Source organism: Papaver somniferum, chromosome 4 (assembly GCF_003573695.1).
Source record: "Papaver somniferum cultivar HN1 chromosome 4, ASM357369v1, whole genome shotgun sequence".
NCBI lineage: Eukaryota > Viridiplantae > Streptophyta > Magnoliopsida > Ranunculales > Papaveraceae > Papaver > Papaver somniferum.
This window is the reverse complement of record NC_039361.1, coordinates 31,451,584-31,471,295: the sequence shown is the minus strand read 5'-3', so window position 1 is coordinate 31,471,295 and position 19,712 is coordinate 31,451,584. Positions and strand designations below refer to the sequence as shown.

Sequence of the window (19,712 nt, the reverse complement as noted above, 5' to 3'; positions counted from 1 at the left end):
CAATCCTGATGTTATTTTCATTAGTGAGACTAAAATAGGCCTAGAAAAAGTGACCAAACTAGTTAAACCTTATAAATTTTCAAACCAAAAACTCATTTCTTCAGTATGAAAAGAAGGTGGTACAATATTGTTATGGAAAGATTGTTTTCAATTTAAAGTTGTGAATGCAGACACTTGGATATTTAATTGTATAGTTACAGATGATCCTTCAAAGCCTGATTGGTTATTAACATGCATGTATGGCTCTCCCTATCCGCACAATAAAGAGAAGCAATGGGGGTATATCAGAGACTTAAGTTACCAAGTAAATCAACTATGGGTTGTGATGGGTGAATTGAATTTGACTTTTGAACATGACTCAAGAGATGCAGTTCTTCATACTTCTTCTTCAAATACTTCTTTCACTTCTTCATCCAGAGATTCTCCTTATGTCAACATGATATTTGAAGCTGGTCTTGAGGATATGGGTTACATATGCAGATCTTTCACTTGGTCGAGTAATATTCATGGTACTGGAATTCGTCGTTCAAGGTTGGACAGGGCTTTATCGAATGAAGAGTGGGTTCTTTTTTTTCCAGATGCAAAACTTATGCATTTATCGCAGTTGGGGTCTGACCATTGCCCTATATTGCTTGATACTTCTTATTCAGATGGTGATAAGAAAAGGAATTGGAAGTACTTCCAATGTTATGAACGTGATGAAACTTTGAAAGCTGAAATTGTTGCTGCTTGGGATCAACCAGTGTCAGGTTCACATTCTTTTCAACTATCCAAAAAGCTAATCTTTTCTAGACAGTTCATCTCAAAGTGGAACAAGGAAAAGTTTGGGAATATCCACAGCAACATACATCTGCTTCATGATCAATTAGAACAACTACAACAAAATAGTCAGCATAATCAAAACAATGACCAAGTGCTTGAAGTTGAGAAGCAGATAGAACATTGGCAGCACATAGAAAATGAATTTTGGGGACATAAGTCAAGGGACCAATATTATATGGAAATGGATAGAAATACAAAATTTCACCACACAAATGCTAATCGAAGAAGGTCAAGGAATCACGTTGCTGCTATAAAACATAGTATTGGTAATTGGTGCACTACAAGAATGGAGCTGGAAAACTTGTTGGTTACACATTACAGTGACATTCATACAACATCAAATCCAGAAAGAAATGAAGATATATTAAGCTGCATTCCACAGTCAATATCAGAAGAAGATAATCAAATGCTCATTAGCATTCCTACTGCAGAAGAGATTCTAAAAACTTTGAGAAGTATGAAGCCTTGGAAAGCCCTGGACCAGATGGTTTTCCACCTGGTTTTTTTCAATCTCATTGGGATATAGTTGGTAACAATATGATCCAGAGTGTGCAACTATTCTTTCAAACAGGGTTTCTTCTTAAGAAATTAAATGTGACTAATATCTCTTTGATTCCTAAGACAAAAAACAAGCAATTTCCATCTGACTTGAGGCCAATTGCTTTGTGTAACACTTCATACAAAGTTATCTCCAAAATACTTGCTACAAGAATGAAGAAGATTATGAATAAGATTATCTCTCCACTACAAGCAGCTTATGTACCAGGCAGGCAGATTTCTGATAACATCCAATTAGCACAAGAGATTATTCACACAATGCAAAGTAAAAAAGAATATAAACATACTCTTGCTCTTAAGATGGATATGTGAAAGGCCTTTGATAGGGTTGAATGGCCTTTTTTGATGGATATTATGGAAAAAATGGGCTTCTGTGAAGTTTTTTGCAAACTAATCATGCAATGTATTGGGACAACTAAAATCTCAGTATTGCTAAATGGAGTACCATGTAATTAGTATACACCTTCAAGGGGGATTAGACAGGGGGGTCCATTATCCCCATATCTTTTCATCATCCTTATGGAAGCCTTTTCAAGACAGTTATTAGAAGCAGAACAGAAGGGTCAAATAGAAGGAATAAAAATTGTTGCAGGAGCCCCTGTTGGTGTGAAAATGAGAAGCACACAAAACACTTGCAAGTATACAAGGTCAAGATTTATAATATAGTGATGAGTGGGGGTTTGTCCACAGGGAGAGGAGCATACAAGAAGTCTTCCTAGCTAAAGTGTGTAGTGATGATGCAAGGCAGAGCAATATGGCATACAGACAAGAACCACAGCAGCAAGGAACCACAGCAGGGAAAGAAAACAGACAAGGTAAATCAGCAAAGAACCAAGGCTTGGAAGCCAAGGGCAAGGTGAGGATTGTGCACTGACTTCAGTGCACAGAAGCTACAAATTTCAGGAATTTAAACAAGAAAAACAGGTGAGGAAAATAACTGATCAGGAAGCAAACTAGAACTGAAAATGTAAGTGACTGAGAAGGGATTGGTGGTTAAGCCAAGGCTTAGGATCCACCTTGTGTCCTAATCAAATGACATGTTTCTAGGTTGTGTTTGATCCTATGCATACATCTAGAAATGGAAGAATACCAAATTGCTCAATAGTTTGCCCCTAGCATTGGCTGTCTTTTGACAGCACAGCCAATCACAGGCACTATGAGCATTGGTATCTCCCATTTGCTCAAGCAAAACAGGGCAACAGGAGAACTATCCTAGCAACCTGTCAAATGACAGTGCACAAGGCTTTAGGTGAGCCTTGGCCTGAAGCTGTTTAGCTCATGCTAAACATGATATAGCAACATACATTCAGTAAGATAGATGATTCATACCCATTTAACATTCAAGATAAAATTCTAAAAACACATGCAACATTAACTATCAACAGATAAGCAACTGAAATTGAAGTTCATTAAAAATTGGCTCAATTATCTACTGGCTAGTCCAGAGAGATACACAGTGTTTTTCCCCACACTCCACATAACACTAATTTATACCCAATTACCCATTTAGGGTTTTCCCCCAATTTTCCCCCAAAACATTGAAATTAGGTGAAATTGATTTACCTAATGTTGATGAGATACTCGCTCCATCTCGTCGACCCACTCTTCTTCTGCTTCTTCTCGTTCCTCTCATGCTCCAATTGTTGCTTTAACATCACTTATATCCCCAATTTCTCACCTAGGGTTTCAGTGAGCAGAGAGATGAGAAATTGGAGAAATTAGTGATGTTAAAGAGATAGTACGTGATGGTGATGATGGGCTTAGGTAGAGTAGATTTGGGGAGAAGATAGTGGAGTGATTTGGGGGAAGGTAGTGGTGATGGAGACGGACATGGTGGTACTGTTGCAGAGAGGGGGGGAAGATGGTGGAGAGGGGCTCGACTGTTTTGGGAAGAAGGGGGTGTTTGGCTAATGGGTGTAGGGTTCGGGTACTAGGGTGTTGAGCAGGTGTAGAGGATTTTGATGTTGGCAAATCTGAGTCACTGGATGCGAAGCTGGTAGGTGAATCGGATGGCTACCCCTGAAGAGGCTGGTATCGAACGTCGGATGCTTTGATACAACAAAATCAACGGCGAAGATCGAGGTTAGGTGTTGTAGTGTTAACCGGAAGTATCGATATTTGATGAATAGGCAGAGAAGCGACCGTAGGATCTAAATATGATATAATCTGAAGGCTTGGAATTTAGGCACTATGGTGTTTTGCAGGAGCTTCAGATTTTGATGCGCGATGAAGGAGCGACCATCGGATGAAGAGATGGATCCAATCCGACGGCTGAAGATGGAGGCGGTTTTGGTTATAGAAAATGGGTTTGGGAAATGAGTTTGGGCTTGGAAAACCTTGAGCCCACTTCTTCTTTAAGAGCAACTTTCTTCTTCTTGAGCCCATTTCCAGCTTTTTGGACGTGCGCTCCATTCTTTGCGGCTTCCTTGCGTGATTTCTCCCGGCTTTTCACTACTTTTCTGCTCTTTTTGCTCCGCAAGTCATCCAGACTTTATTTATTACCTAAAAATGCAAAATTAAGTAAGAAAAATATTTATTCTTGAAAACAATGAAAATACAGAATATGGGGTAAAATGTAGAATTACTGCACAAAAGATGAGTTAAAATGCCAACAAAAAGGGATAAATATATACATTATTTGGCACTCATCAAATACCCCCAAACCTGAATTTTTACTTGTCCTCAAGTAAAACAAAACTAAGGAAATCCTAACTATACCACTGTCGCTGGTCTCTCGAATGCATTTAGCGTATGCACTAAGCCTTTTAAACCACTAAGTGTCCCTAGTGGACGAGTTGAAGTCTCGTGAAGGTTTGCTTAGAACGTACCTACAAAGTTCTAGGTCAAAATATAAGCTCAGATTCCATCAAATGTGACATGTGCAAAACAGTTTAAGCTCACAGCAAAATGGAGATGTCAATCTAGCTATCGAAGGCACAATCCTAGCACTGATAACAAAAAAAGACATGTGATAAGAGTGTAAAGTGTATCTACACATGTGTAAAGAAAGATCTGAAGTCATGACTACTAATCACCAAGAGATAGTTTCTCAGGCTAAGAACTGAGGTCGAAATCTAGCTAGCTGTCCGGACTTTACGAGAATTGTGAATGAGTTGGAGGTATTTCACAATTACTCGCGTTGTACATCAATGGCATACACCCTCCTTGCTTATTACAATGAAAACAAAAAATAACTCTTTACATGACTCTTATTTACATTGACTATTCTCTTTTTTTTTGGAACAAGAGATGATGGAATACTTGATTTTTTGTATTTTTCTGATATTTTTTTTTTTTTTTTTCATAAGGAAACACTTTTGATACATAACAAAAGAAACAAAAGATTACATGACACTTTGCAAGAGGTAGCCCTTTTTGATGCACCCAGTTAAATTCGATGGTTGTCTTTCTTAATGTAACCTCCACCTTCTATCCCAACCAACCAAAGAACAAGCTAGTCAAGTTTCGTTCAGTATTCTAAAGTGATTGGCAATCGTAACTTCCTATCAAACACCTTGAAGATCGAGGCCATACATGTATTGGTAGATCGTGCGCGTGCAAATTTCTTATCACTATGTGAATTGTGCTAGAATCAGGGTGCCTAAATATCTAGACTAAGACTCCTAATAAAAATACATATTTGCACAAGAGTCAACATTTCAAGGTAAATGAGCTCCATTTTTATGATTTTTTTCATTTTTTAATTTTTTTTGAATTTTGATTTTTTTTTTTTTTTTTGAATTTTTCAATTTTTTCAAAAAGAAGGAGTTCGTTTTCAATTATGCAATTATCATGGTATCTACTCTATACCCCCAAACCTAAACTAAACATTGTCCTCAATGTTTCAAAATATGGAAAGAATTATAAAACAATATATGAAGAGGAACATGCTGAGTAGAGTAAAAGGAGAGAGAACCCGATTGTACGGTGGCAGCTCGATTAAAACTCCGTTATTCAAGGCAAAAATCCATCATATTAGGAGTCACAATGGATGAGCACAAAATATACACAAAGGAAATTTAACTAACACATTATCTACAAGAAAATTTGGTTTTTAATGGGATTGGACTTTTTGGAAAAAATTTGGTTTTGTTGGGAAACATTTGGTTTGATGGGAAAACGAAAATTTTGGTTTTTAGGGAAAGATTTGGAAAACTTTTTGGTTATTTAGGGAAAGAGTGGACCAGTTTAGTCCACATAGACTGGGTCCTCCAGGTTGGTTGTTTCAATGTCGGGTGGAAATGGCTCAAGGAATGGCTTTAATCTCTGCCCGTTGACTTTGAAAACGTTCTTGTTGGAGACATCCTCCAGCTCTACAGCTCCATGAGGAAAAACTGTGCGTACTAGGTACGGACCCTTCCATCTGGAACGCAGTTTTCCTGGAAAAAGATGTAATCGGGAGTCATACAGCAAGACTTTCTGACCAGGAGTGAAGGATTTGCGCAGAATACGCTTATCATGAAACTTCATCTTTTGCTTGTACAGCTTGGCACTGTCATAAGCCTCATTTCTCAATTCTTCCAACTCGTTGAGTTGAAGTTTCCTTTGAATTCCAGCTTCGTCCAGAAGAAGTTCAGCTCTTTGATTGCCCAGTAGGCACGATGTTCTAATTCCACAGGTAGATGGCACGGCTTTCCATACACTAGACGATAGGGGGACATGCCAATTGGTGTCTTATAAGCTGTTCTATAGGCCCACAAAGCATCATTCAATCTCAATGACCAATCTTTCCTGGACGGGTTGACCGTCTTCTCCAGAATGTGCTTAATTTCCCTATTAGACACTTCCACTTGTCCACTAGTCTGAGGGTGGTACGGAGTAGCAACCTTGTGAGTTATGCCATACTTGCGTACTAAAGACTCAAAGTACTTGTTACGAAAATGTGAACCGCCGTCACTGATGATAGCTCTAGGGGTACCAAAACGTGAAAATATGTTTCCTTTAGAAATGAAAGTACCACCTTGTGGTCATTTGTTCTGGTTGCTATGGCTTCTACCCACTTAGAAACGTAATCAACTGCGACTAGGATGTACAACTTGCTGTCAGACATGGGAAATGGACCCATGAAGTCTATCCCCCAAACATCAAAAATCTCCACAATCAAAATGGGGTTCAATGGCATCATGTTTCTCCTCGAAATGCTTCCTAGCTTTTGACAGCGTTCACAAGCAACACAATAATCATGGCAATCCTTGAACAATGATGGCCAATAGAATCCACACTGCAAGATCTTTGCAGCGGTTTTCTTGGCACTGAAATGGCCTCCACATGCTTGGTCATGACAGAAAGATATCACATCTTTCTGTTCAGTGTTGGGGACACATCTCCTAATGATTTGGTCTGGCAGTACTTAAACAAATATGGGTCATCCCAAAGGAAATGTTTGACTTCAGCCAGGAATTTAGAGCGGTCTTGTCTCGACCAACGTGAGGGCATCCTACCTGTAGCGAGGTAGTTAACAATATCAGCAAACCAAGGAAGGTCTGAGATAGACATCAGCTGTTCATCTGGGAATGATTCTCTAATCAGCTCACATTCATCAATAGACTCTAAAGTTAATCTAGACAAATGATCAGCAACCACATTCTCACAACCTTTCTTATCACGGATTTCGAGATCGAATTCCTGTAATAAGAGTATCCATCGAATAAGGCGAGCTTTAGCATCCTTCTTGGAAAGAAGATACTTCAAAGCCGCATGGTCTGTGTATATGATGATCTTAGACCCTATCAGATAAGATCTAAACTTGTCTAATGCGAAAACGACGGCAAGCAATTCCTTCTCGGTAGTTGAATAATTGAGTTGGGCATCATTAAGGGTTTTGCTAGCATAGTATATCACATATGGTAGTCTATCAACTCGCTGTCCTAAAACAGCACCAACAGCATAATCAGAGGCATCACACATAAGTTCGAACGGAAGCTTCCAATCGGGTGGTCGGACTATAGGAGCGGTGGTGAGAAGGGTTTTTAATTCCTCCCATGCCTTCACACAAGCAGCATCGAAATTGAAGGCAACATCTTTGGAGAGAAGACTGCACAGAGGTCTGGAGATTTTGCTGAAATCTTTGATGAATCGCCGGTAAAAACCAGCATGACCTAGAAATGATCTGATCTCCTTCACAGAGCAAGGTTGTGGTAGATGTTGAATGAGGTCAACTTTAGCTTTATCCACTTCAATTTTTTCTGAGATGATGTGTCCTAGAACTATTCCTGAATTCACCATAAAATGGCATTTTTCCCAATTTAGAACAAGGTTCTTTTCTTTACATCTGGATATCACGAGGGCAAGATGCTTCAAACATTCGTCAAACGAGGAACCAAAAACAGAGAAATCATCCATAAAGATCTCGAGAAAACTATCTATCATGTCAGAAAAAATGCTCATCATGCAACGCTGAAAAGTAGCAGGTGCATTACACAACCCGAAGGGCATACGTCTATAAGCAAACGTCCCAAATGGACACGTGAATGTAGTTTTTTCCTGATCTTCTGGAGCAATGTGAATTTGGTTATAACCGGAAAAGCCATCTAGAAAACAGTAGTGACTGTGTCCAGACACACGTTCTAGCATTTGGTCAATGAAAGGGAGCGGGAAGTGATCCTTCCTTGTTACTGTGTTCAACTTCCTGTAGTCGATGCATACTCGCCATCCTGTGGTTGTACGAGTAGGGACTAATTCATTCTTGTCGTTCTGAACTACAGTAATGCCTGACTTCTTAGGCACAACTTGAATGGGACTAACCCATTTGCTATCGGGAATTGGGTATATGATACCCGCATCAAGTAGTTTCAGGATCTCTCCTTTGACTACATCTCTCATGTTAGGATTAAGTCTCCTTTGCATTTCCCTCGATGGTTTGGCATTCTCTTCAAGGTTAATGTGGTGCATGCAAATGGTGGGACTAATTCCTTTGAGATCTGAGATGGTCCATCCTAAGGCCTCTTTGTGTTCCTTAAGTACTTCTAAAAGCTTACTTTCCTGTTCCGTGTCTAAACATGATGAAATAATGACAGGTAAAGTATCAGAAGAACCTAGGAATGCGTACTTCAACGTACTAGGCAATGTTTTCAATTCAAGCTTGGGTGGCTCAACAATGGATGGAATAAGCTTGGAATCAGAAGTAGGGGTGGTTCCACTTCATATTTCCTTTCAGTGACGTCCATTTGAGGTACAGATTCGAGCAGAGATAGGACGTCACTACAGTATGCATCATCATAGGAATCAGGGTTAAAGTTCTCCATACATGCTTGAAAGGGGTCGACGGATAGAATGTTAGTCAACGAATCTTGCATTAATCCTTCAATCATATTAACTTCATGCACATCATCATCATCAAGATTCACAGGTTGTTGACTAATATCGAACACATTCAATTCTACCGTCATGTTACCAAAAGACAGTTTTAACACTCCATTCCGACAGTTGATGATCGCGTTGGACGTAGCCAAGAAAGGACGTCCTAAGATGACAGGAATGTGACAGTCTGGGTTTTGTACAGGTTGAGTGTCTAAGACAATGAAGTCTACGGGAAAATAGAATTTGTCAACCTTGATCAAAACTTCGACCACTCCACGAGGAATCTTGACAGATCGGTCTGCCAGTTGTAGAGTGATAGATGTTGGTTTCAACTCCCCAAGACCTAACTGCTCATAAACAGAATATGGCAGTAGGTTAACACTTGCACCTAGGTCTAATAACGCTTTATTGACCGTGTGTTCTCCTATAGTGCAAGAAATTGTTGGACATCCTGGATCCCTAAACTTGGGTGGAGTTTTGTTCAGAATGATGGAACTACCTGCTCAGCTAAGAAAGCACGTTTTTGCACATTGAGCTTGCGCTTTTGAGTACAAGTCTTTGAGGAATTTGGCATAAGCAGGGATTTGCTTGATTGCTTCAAGAAAAGGAATGTTGATGTTGACTCTCTTGAACAGATCTAACATCTCATTGTAATGGGTACTTTTCTGTTGATAGATCAATCTTTGAGGAAATGGGGCAACAGGAAGATGAGTTGGCAAAGGGACATTCACAGCAGTAGAATTGTCAGATTTTCCAACTTGCTCAGATTCTTTGGTTTTCTGGGGTTGTGGAGACAGTGTGGAATTTGTATCAGATTCATTAGGTTCCCACGTTGTTCTCGATGACTTTACCACTTCGGAGGGGTGGTAATGGCATGGATTTGATCAGGTGAGGTTTCAGTGCAGGATGTTGTGCCTGTTTGAAATATCCTCTTTGGATTTTGTTGGGGTTGGCTCGGAAGTTTACCCTTTTCTCTCTCACATATTTGATCCATCTTTTGATCTAGATTTTTCTGACTTTGCATCAAACTCTGGAACATTCCTCTAGGGTGGATAATCTCTTGTCGGTATTGTGTTGAGGATATGATTGTTGTTGAGAGTTTGATTGTTGTTGAGGGTTTCTCGGGTGTTGATAACCTTGATTGTTCTGATATCCCTGATTGTTTTGATAGCTCTGATTGGGTTGAGATGGTCCTTGAGTGGGTCCTTTTGACATGAAAAGTAGGGTGGTTTCTCCATCCTGGATTGTAGGTCTGTGAATAAGGGTTATGCTCTGGTTTTTGAAACATGGCATGTGCCTGTTCAAGCCTAGACTCCTGGACTGCAAGCAAATCTGGACAATTTTGGAATTGATGGTTGGGGTCGTTACAAGCAGCACAAACAGACGAAGCGACATGTTCTCGGAGAGTAGTGGTGGAAGGTTTTGAATTTTTATGTAGTTCTAACTCTTCTAATCTCCTAACTATTGATGCCATGTTTGCTCTTCCCTCAAAATCCGCTTCAATCCTAAAAGCCTTTGCTTCGGATGTAGTCTTTCTGGTTTCACGGATGGATTCCCACTGTTGCGTCTTTTCAGCTACTTCAATCAAGAAGTCCCAAGACGCGTCAGCAGTTTTATCTACGAATAGACCATTACACATCGACTCAACCGTTGTTCGGGTGGACACATCTAGACCTTCATACAAAATTTGCACAAGTCTCCATTTTTCAAAACCATGATGGGGACATTGGAGCAATAATTCATTGAATCTCTCCAGGTATCTAGCTAAGGTCTCACCTTCTAATTGCACAAAGCTATTCAGACTTTGACGAATTGTCGCAGTCTTGTGGTTCGGGAAAAACTTTTTGAAAAACTCCTTTATGAGGTCATCCCATGTCATGATGGATTGAGGCTGTAAAGCATAGAGCCAGGCCTTTGCCTTATCTTTCAGGGATAAAGGAAAAAGCCTTAACTTCAGGGTTTCGTCGGTCATTTGAGTGAAACGCAGAGTTCCACAAATTTCCTCAAATTCTCTCACGTGGTGGTACGGGTTTTCATTCTCAACACCTCTAAAAATAGGAAGCATCTGTATTGTGCTTGATTTCAGCTCATAATGGCCATTAGCCTCGGGTAGCACAATACAAGAAGGTTGACTGGCTCTAGTTGGGTACATATAATCCTTGAGGGTACGGGGTTCTCCCATTGTTTCTGGTTGATCTGGACTGTCTCCCTCAGAACTTAGAATTTCGATAGGTTCGTCTGGGTTAATTCTAACAAGTCTGTTTGTCTGGTCTCTGTAGGTCACAATCATGTCCTAGTAGGTACCTTAACTAACATGTTGGTCAGACAGAGCAATCAGAAACAATTTGGTCCACAAGGGTTATGAAGATTTGGTTTTGAATGGGTTTTGGTTTAAAGAAGGGGTTTTGTTTTTGGTTTAAAAAATTTTGGGCTTTGGAAAAAAAAATTTTGAACTAAACCTAGCATAAATTATCACAACTCATAAAAGAAAATAAAAACAATAATAATAATTAAAACAAACCCATAAAAGAAAAAAGAAAAATAAAAGAAAAATAAAAGAAAACAAAAAAATAATTACAGTCCCAAATAAAAAAAAGAAAAAGAAAATAAAAATTATTACAATCCCAAATAAATAATTAAATTAATTATTACAAGCCCAAATTTGAATTTAAATGAGGCCCAAGTGGGTTAACTCATGGGTTAGGCTTACTTGTTTTTTGGAGGGAAGCCCAAAAATAGGTTTTTAGTCCCCTTTTAGTTGCACAGCCCAGTTGGGCTTTATGATCGTCCTAAGCAGCTCACGTCTAACCCCAGCAGCAACAGCGAAGCCCAAGAGCAGAAGTTGCAAGCCCAGCGAGATTGAGGTTACTAAGCCCAGCTCAGTTGGTTCAAGCCCAGCTCAGTTGGTTCAGAGCCCAGCAGCAGAGGGTGCACAAGCCCAGTTGACAGCTTCAGTTGGCAGCCCAGCAGGCTTGGCAGCAGCAACAGCAGCAGCAGCAGCTTGGCAGAGGAAGCACCAACAGCAGCAGCAACAGCAGGCAGCAGCAGCTCAGCAGAGAAGGCAACAGCAGCAGCAGGCTTTGCAGCAGCAGCTCAGGTAACAGCAGATGGCAGCAACAGCAACAGCAGCAGCAGGCTTTGCAGCAGGCCTTGCAGCAGCAGCTATGAAAACTTCAAAAATATGGCAGCCAGCTCCCCGGCAGCGGCGCCAAAAACTTGGTGTGAAAATGAGAAGCACACAAAACACTTGCAAGTATACAAGGTCAAGATTTATAATATAGTGATGAGTGGGGGTTTGTCCACAGGGAGAGGAGCATACAAGAAGTCTTCCTAGCTAAAGTGTGTAGTGATGATGCAAGGCAGAGCAATATGGCATACAGACAAGAACCACAGCAGCAAGGAACCACAGCAGGGAAAGAAAACAGACAAGGTAAATCAGCAAAGAACCAAGGCTTGGAAGCCAAGGGCAAGGTGAGGATTGTGCACTGACTTCAGTGCACAGAAGCTACAAATTTCAGGAATTTAAACAAGAAAAACAGGTGAGGAAAATAACTGATCAGGAAGCAAACTAGAACTGAAAATGTAAGTGACTGAGAAGGGATTGGTGGTTAAGCCAAGGCTTAGGATCCACCTTGTGTCCTAATCAAATGACATGTTTCTAGGTTGTGTTTGATCCTATGCATACATCTAGAAATGGAAGAATACCAAATTGCTCAATAGTTTGCCCCTAGCATTGGCTGTCTTTTGACAGCACAGCCAATCACAGGCACTATGAGCATTGGTATCTCCCATTTGCTCAAGCAAAACAGGGCAACAGGAGAACTATCCTAGCAACCTGTCAAATGACAGTGCACAAGGCTTCAGCTGAGCCTTGGCCTGAAGCTGTTTAGCTCATGCTAAACATGATATAGCAACATACATTCAGTAAGATAGATGATTCATACCCATTTAACATTCAAGATAAAATTCTAAAAACACATGCAACATTAACTATCAACAGATAAGCAACTGAAATTGAAGTTCATTAAAAATTGGCTCAATTCTCTACTGGCTAGTCCAGAGAGATACACAGTGTTTTTCCCCACACTCCACATAACACTAATTTATACCCAATTACCCATTTAGGGTTTTCCCCCAATTTTCCCCCAAAACAGTGAAATTAGGTGAAATTGATTTACCTAATGTTGATGAGATACTCGCTCCATCTCGTCGACCCACTCTTCTTCTGCTTCTTCTCGTTCCTCTCATGCTCCAATTGTTGCTTTAACATCACTTATATCCCCAATTTCTCACCTAGGGTTTCAGTGAGCAGAGAGATGAGAAATTGGAGAAATTAGTGATGTTAAAGAGATAGTACGTGATGGTGATGATGGGCTTAGGTAGAGTATATTTGGGGAGAAGATAGTGGAGTGATTTGGGGGAAGGTAGTGGTGATGGAGACGGACATGGTGGTACTGTTGCAGAGAGGGGGGGAAGATGGTGGAGAGGGGCTCGACTGTTTTGGGAAGAAGGGGGGTGTTTGGCTAATGGGTGTAGGGTTCGGGTACTAGGGTGTTGAGCAGGTGTAGAGGATTTTGAAGTTGGAAAATCTGAGTCACTGGATGCGAAGCTGGTAGGTGAATCGGATGGCTACCCCTGAAGAGGCTGGTAGCGACCGTCGGATGCTTTGATACAACAAAATCAACGGCGAAGATCGAGGTTAGGTGTTGTAGTGTTAACCGGAAGTATCGATATTTGATGAACAGGCAGAGAAGCGACCGTAGGATCTAAATATGATCTAATCTGAAGGCTTGGAATTTAGGCACTATGGTGTTTTGCAGGAGCTTCAGATTTTGATGCGCGATAAAGGAGCGACCATCGGATGAAGAGATGGATCCAATCCGACGGCTGAAGATGGAGGCGGTTTTGGTTATAGAAAATGGGTTTGGGAAATGAGTTTGGGATTGGAAAACCTTGAGCCCACTTCTTCTTTAAGAGCAACTTTCTTCTTCTTGAGCCCATTTCCAGCTTTTTGGACGTGCGCTCCATTCTTTGCGGCTTCCTTGCGTGATTTCTCCCGGCTTTTCACTACTTTTCTGCTCTTTTTGCTCCGCAAGTCATCCAGACTTTATTTATTACCTAAAAATGCAAAATTAAGTAAGAAAAATATTTATTCTTGAAAACAATGAAAATACAGAATATGGGGTAAAATGTAGAATTACTGCACAAAAGATGAGTTAAAATGCCAACAAAAAGGGATAAATATATACATTATTTGGCACTCATCACCTGTCATCTCCCACTTACTATTTGCAGATGATTGTTTACTCTTCACTACAGCTGACTTGCATAATGTCAAGAATTTGCTTCAGATTATTGATAGTTTTGGTGCTGCCTCGGGACAACTGGTGAATTTCAATAAATCAAGTGTTTACTTCAGTGCTAAAGTTCCTAATAGATTCTGCAGACTGTTATCTAGAAGGCTGAAAGTGCAAAGAATGAATCCCAATGAAAAGTACCTTGGTATTCCACTTATCATGAAAAAGAAGAAAACTGAATGTTTTTCTTACTTGGTTGAAAAAGTGAAAGGAAGACTATCTACATGGAATGGTAAGACAATGACACAATGTGGAAAATCTTTAATGATCAAAACTGTGACAAATACAATACCAGCCTACTCAATGAGTTTTTTACAAATTCCAGTTGATACTATCAATCAAATGGAGGCTCTTCAAAGGGATTTCTGGTGGGGATTTACTGAAAAGAGAGGCACTTACATCACCTCTTGGAAATCTTTAGGCAGGCATAAAAATGTTGGTGGACAAGGTTTTATAGATCTAAGAGTCTTAAATCAAGCATTACTTGTCAAGGCTGTTTGGAGGTTATGCACTAATTCTGAAGAACCATGGGCTAAAGCAATTCAAGCTATGTACTTCCCAGCAACCAGTCTACTACATGCTAGTCCAAAAAATGAATTTTCTTGGTCATGGAGAGGGTTGTAACATAATATTTCCTTCTTAAAAGCAAACAGCTGCTGGAGAGTAGGAATGGGAAATAAGATAAAAATCTAGTTGGATGTTTGGATAATAGGATTGGATAATCCACCAAGTCCAAGAGCAGATATAAATGATAGTGAAGATTATATATGGGTTATGGAGCTTTTAAACTCAAATGGGACAGAATGGAACTTACAGTTGCTTCAACACCTCTTTGATCATCAAATAGTAGATTTAATATTACAAATGAGGATTTCTCCAATGCTGGATGACAAGCTGATGTGGAAACTTACAAGACATGGGGGTTTCACCTTGAAGTCTGCATATAACAAGTTGTATGAGGAAAGTTTGGGGGATGTTCAGTTCTCAACTGATATTCAAGGTTCTACTGCCAAATGGAAAGATTTATGGGAAGTGAATACTTGGCCAAGAGTCAAGCATTTCTTTTGGAAATGTTTGTCAGATATCCTTCCCACTAGAGAGAGACTTGCAAGAACCTGTGATTATATTAACCAACAATGCCCTATGTGCAATCAGTTTGATGAAAGCACAATGCACATCTTATTCTTATGCCCTTATTCAAGGGCTGTCTGGATGGAAGTCCTAGGTGGAAGTGTTTTTCTAAAGGGGCCTCATACTTCTATTGTTGAAATCTTTCAGGGATGGCTCCAACAAGATAAGCGAAATAATTCAGAAGACATTTGGATTAACCTGGCTATAGTGGTTGCCTGGAGTATATGGAATGACAGATGTGAGACTGTCTTCCAAAGCAAAAAACCTGAACCAAGAGATACTGCTAGAAAAGATATTAGCTTTGCTAGTTATATTGACAGATTGCATAAAATTACTACCCATAACCAGCAGTTATCTTATAACAATCTTCAGTCTAGTGCAGTTTGGTCTCCACCCAAGTTGCCATTCTTAACTGTCAATTGTGATGGTTCTTTTGACTCTAACACAGGACTAACTGGAACTTCTTGTATTTTGCGTGATTTTGCAGGTACTTGGAGAGGATGCGCAACAAAATGCTATGCAGGAATAAGAGATGCTGAGCAAGCTGAATGCCTGGCGCTTCTCGATGCTGTCAGATGGAGTAAAGAGATGCAGATTACAAATGTGATATTCGAAACTGATCTAAAGAATATTGCAGATTACATTAACAAAGCATCACCAGTTATAGCATGGGAAAATGAAGGCATTTTGCTTGATGTTTTAGTAGTTTTAAAGTCTTTTCATGGCTGGGAATGCAAGTACATTCCTAGACTTTGTAATAAAGCAGCGGATAAGCTTGCCAAGTTTAGTATAAGGTCTAGAGTAAGTCAGGTCTGGTCAGTTAATCCTCGTAATATTATAGAGGAACAATTATTGTTGGATAACCTAAACTCCTTATCTTAATAAAATTCCATTTGTTTGCAGCAAAAAAAAAAAAGAAAAAAAAGAGAGAAAACTGAGAGAGAACAATCGAACTCCACCACCACCAACTTTATCATCGCCACCACCTTCACTTCAGCATCACCTCTAATTCCACCACCACCTCAACCAATTTTACCAACAATTTCAGCACAACCTCTTATATTCCGACCAGAATTCACCACCAGCAACACCACCACCACCTTTTAAACAATCAATTTAGATTTATTTTTACTTGATTCAACTATAAAAGTTAAATCTAGAGATGAGCTAACGACAAACTAATCTCCAAAACCTAATATTGAGCATGAGAAACGTAATTTTCAGGTAATTGATCCGTTCATTTCTTCAATTCTCAACTGAACTGTACTTGATTCTTTTTCCAAACCTTAATCGATAATAGATTCAGGTATGGATTCCTTATACTTTTTTCTTTTTATTTTCCAGTGCGATTCGAGAGAGAGATTTGAGTTATTGAGTGATTCGATTGAAATCATCAACCACCAGCAGGAGTAGCAGAATTTGATAATTGATCATGTTCCCAGATCTTTTGATTTTGTGATTTCGATTTGAAGATTCGTAGAGTTGTATAAGTTGATTTCAAGTTTCAAAGATAACATTGTTGTTTGTTTTAGGTGGTGAATTTAATTCTTATTTTTTGTTGTATGTTCTAGTGAGATAATGATGGGTTGAGTTGACGGCAACAAACGAGATTGAGTTGTTGTTGGCTTTTGAGATAAAGTTGTTGTTGGTGGTTCGGTGATTTTGGACTCAATTGATACAGATGGTGGAGGATAAGCTGAACTGAAGTACTAATTTAGATGATGTTTAGAATTAGAGGTTACAGGAAATGAGGATGAACTCATTGTGGTGATGTTGTTGTACTGCGATGGTTGCTTGATGATTGAGCTGAAGCAAATTTAACAGTAGTGATGCCAGAGTTAAAGTTAGATGAATGTTAGGTTGCTGCTGCAATGGAGGAAAATGGTGGTGCTTCAGTCTCATATGGTGTTGAACTGGTGATTGATGTTGCTTCGGTTGGAGGTGGTGATATACGTAAATTTCTCTTATAAATGTGGTTATGGAACCACGAAAGCTATTATGTGATGCACGGACATAGAAGATACTAATGAAGCTTACGGGTAAAATGCTATGAATTTAAAAATTATATTCATCTATTAGTATTACTTTATCTGCATATATATTCTGCATTCACAGAACCCTTTGTATTCTTCTTATTGACAATACAAAGATGGTTGCAGTCAGTGAAGTGGAGATGGTGGCAGCAACAATGCTAAAGTAACAACGAAATGGGAGTTGTGCTTAGGTGTGGCTGGCATGTATAATGAACCGTGCAGTAGATGGAGGATGGTTGCATTGGCGATGGTGGTTGTCGATTAAAATGAGCATCCCTCTCTGGTTGACAAACAAAAAATATTCTAATCTAGCTTAATTCACAAAGCTTCAAGATTTAGTGCATAGCGGTGGTGGTGATGGCTGCAGTCGATGAAGTGGAGATGAAGAACAGAATGGAGAGTCGTGCTGATCGCAACTGGTCTTGTGGTGAGCTGAGAAGAAGCTGAAGTTAGACAAACATAAGGCATGAACAGGATTGTTTCTGTTCATTTTGTGGAGTTGTGAGAGAAGAGTTTGGCTGCAGTTTCCGTGAAGATACAGATAATGGAGTTTGATTGTGGCCGCAGTTGGTTTGTTGTGGGTTCAAATGGACAGGTGATGGAGCTACGCGTGGAGTCTCAGTCCTGGTGATGTTCTACAACAATAACAATGGGTATTCTTCAATGTCGAATTGGGTTTCGCTGGTGGAGCTAACTGGTGGTGCTGCGAATACCCAACCAACACTAATTGTATTCAGTAGATTTTGGGGTTTTCTAGTCTTCAAATTTCAGTTACATTCAGTGGTACTGATGGACATATTGGTCGATGGTAGAGATGGGTTTTACACAATTTTGGTTCGGAGAAAATGTACAGGAAGTTGGGAATTTCTCATGTGGAAGTGGTGGCTATTCTTTGACAGAAAAGATGGAAGTTGGATCGTTGGGTGAGCTGTCCAGTTGGTGGTGAATATGGTTAGAACAGTTGCTGCTGGTGAGGGGGTTTCAGGCGAAAGAGATAGAGATGACTGCTTCCAATGATTTCAGTGAGATAATTCAAGGAAGAAGAGAAAAGTTCTTGGGGTAATTAGTGATGCTTTCACATAATGGAGAAAGGTGTTGGTCGAGATTTAGATGGTCCGGGAAAGGACTGGTGCTGTAATAGCAATCACGGCTTTGTTTATGCCTGCATTTAAGGTATACCTTTAGTGGTAAATTATATTTATGCATACATTTTAGAGTAATAGCTACGAATCCGTGGTGCAATGGCAGCACAACTGACTGATGTTTGTTCGACTCAAACCAGGTTCACGCATGTGTATACTTTTTCTTTTGGAGACAAGTTATGCTAGTTGCCTCCATATCCGAAGACAACTTGTGCTAGCTGCGTCCAAATTTGGAGACAACTTGAACAAGTTGCGTCTACATATGGATACAACTTGGGATAGTTGCCTCCATATATGGAGACAACTTGGGATAGTTGCCTCTGTTAGAGAATAGCTCGGTCAACCTCGCATGCGTTGATATCTCAAGCATGTTTGTCAATGTTAATAATCAAAATTATGAGTCTTAATTTCTAGCCTGCATAGCTAAGTCTCGGAGTAGGATAGAAAAATGTAGTTGAGCTCAAGGACTTCATGGCGATTCATCATACAACGACGAAGATCTATACAAGGAACCGTGGAACTTCATCAACAAAAAGGTATGTGGAGACTTGAACTTATCTATCAATCAAAAGTCTATCTTTTCTATCTCCTATTTCTTATGAAACAAAATTCGTATGCTATATAGACTAGATCATACACATTTGACATTTCGAGTTAAGCATTCTTTGCTTATCTTTTTCTCGAAATCGTGTGTTGGTAAAGCGTTTCGCTTTGATCAAGTTTATCTTCACCTAGTGACGAAAGTCATGAAAAGTTTCAATCACTTTGAGAATTGCTCTGACGTGAATCGGTCTGTGAATAACACCTACATAACGTCCTCTGAGAATGTCTCAATAATTGAAATGAGAGTTTAGATTACATAACCATGTATTCCTTGAACCGAAGTTTCCGAACTTTTTTGATCAAGAGAAATCAGAAGGATTGTGGAATTGGCATGCCAAGTCGGCGAACCAGTCCGCAGACTCAGTCCGCGAACTGTCGGAAGTTCTCGACCGAGAATTTCTGCTGGATTTTCCAAAACTCGTTTGTGTGCTAAGTCCGCGAAATCAGTCCGCTAACCCAGTCCGCGAACTGGCGGAAGTTCTCTTTCCGAGAATTTCTGCTGAGTTTGGAAAACTCAACCGGTTTACTTAAGTCCGCGAACTTGTTTGTGAACTTAAGAGGTTATGATCTAAAGATGTGCTCTGAACATGAAACTTAAATTACTAAGGAATGCTTTATGAAAACCGTGTCTATAAATTCATGAGTCGTTCAATCGAATCGAATCATCTTTGTTTCAATTGTGTCTTGTGTAGTTACATAAGATCTCATAGCAATTGAACAACTCTTTAACTAGTTCATTTGAGTCACTTGAACTAGTTATGGTGAAG

General features: G+C 39.7%; 1 long non-coding RNA gene across 1 annotated transcript; it reads left to right on the top strand.

Annotated features, from left to right (window-relative positions):
* The first annotated feature begins 16,093 nt into the window (after positions 1 to 16,093).
* Positions 16,094 to 18,882, top strand: LOC113275071. The gene is made up of 4 exons (XR_003323414.1): positions 16,094 to 16,391; positions 16,512 to 17,206; positions 17,327 to 18,373; positions 18,483 to 18,882. It is a non-coding gene; the product is annotated as an uncharacterized LOC113275071 (long non-coding RNA).
* Positions 18,883 to 19,712: the final 830 nt, after the last annotated feature.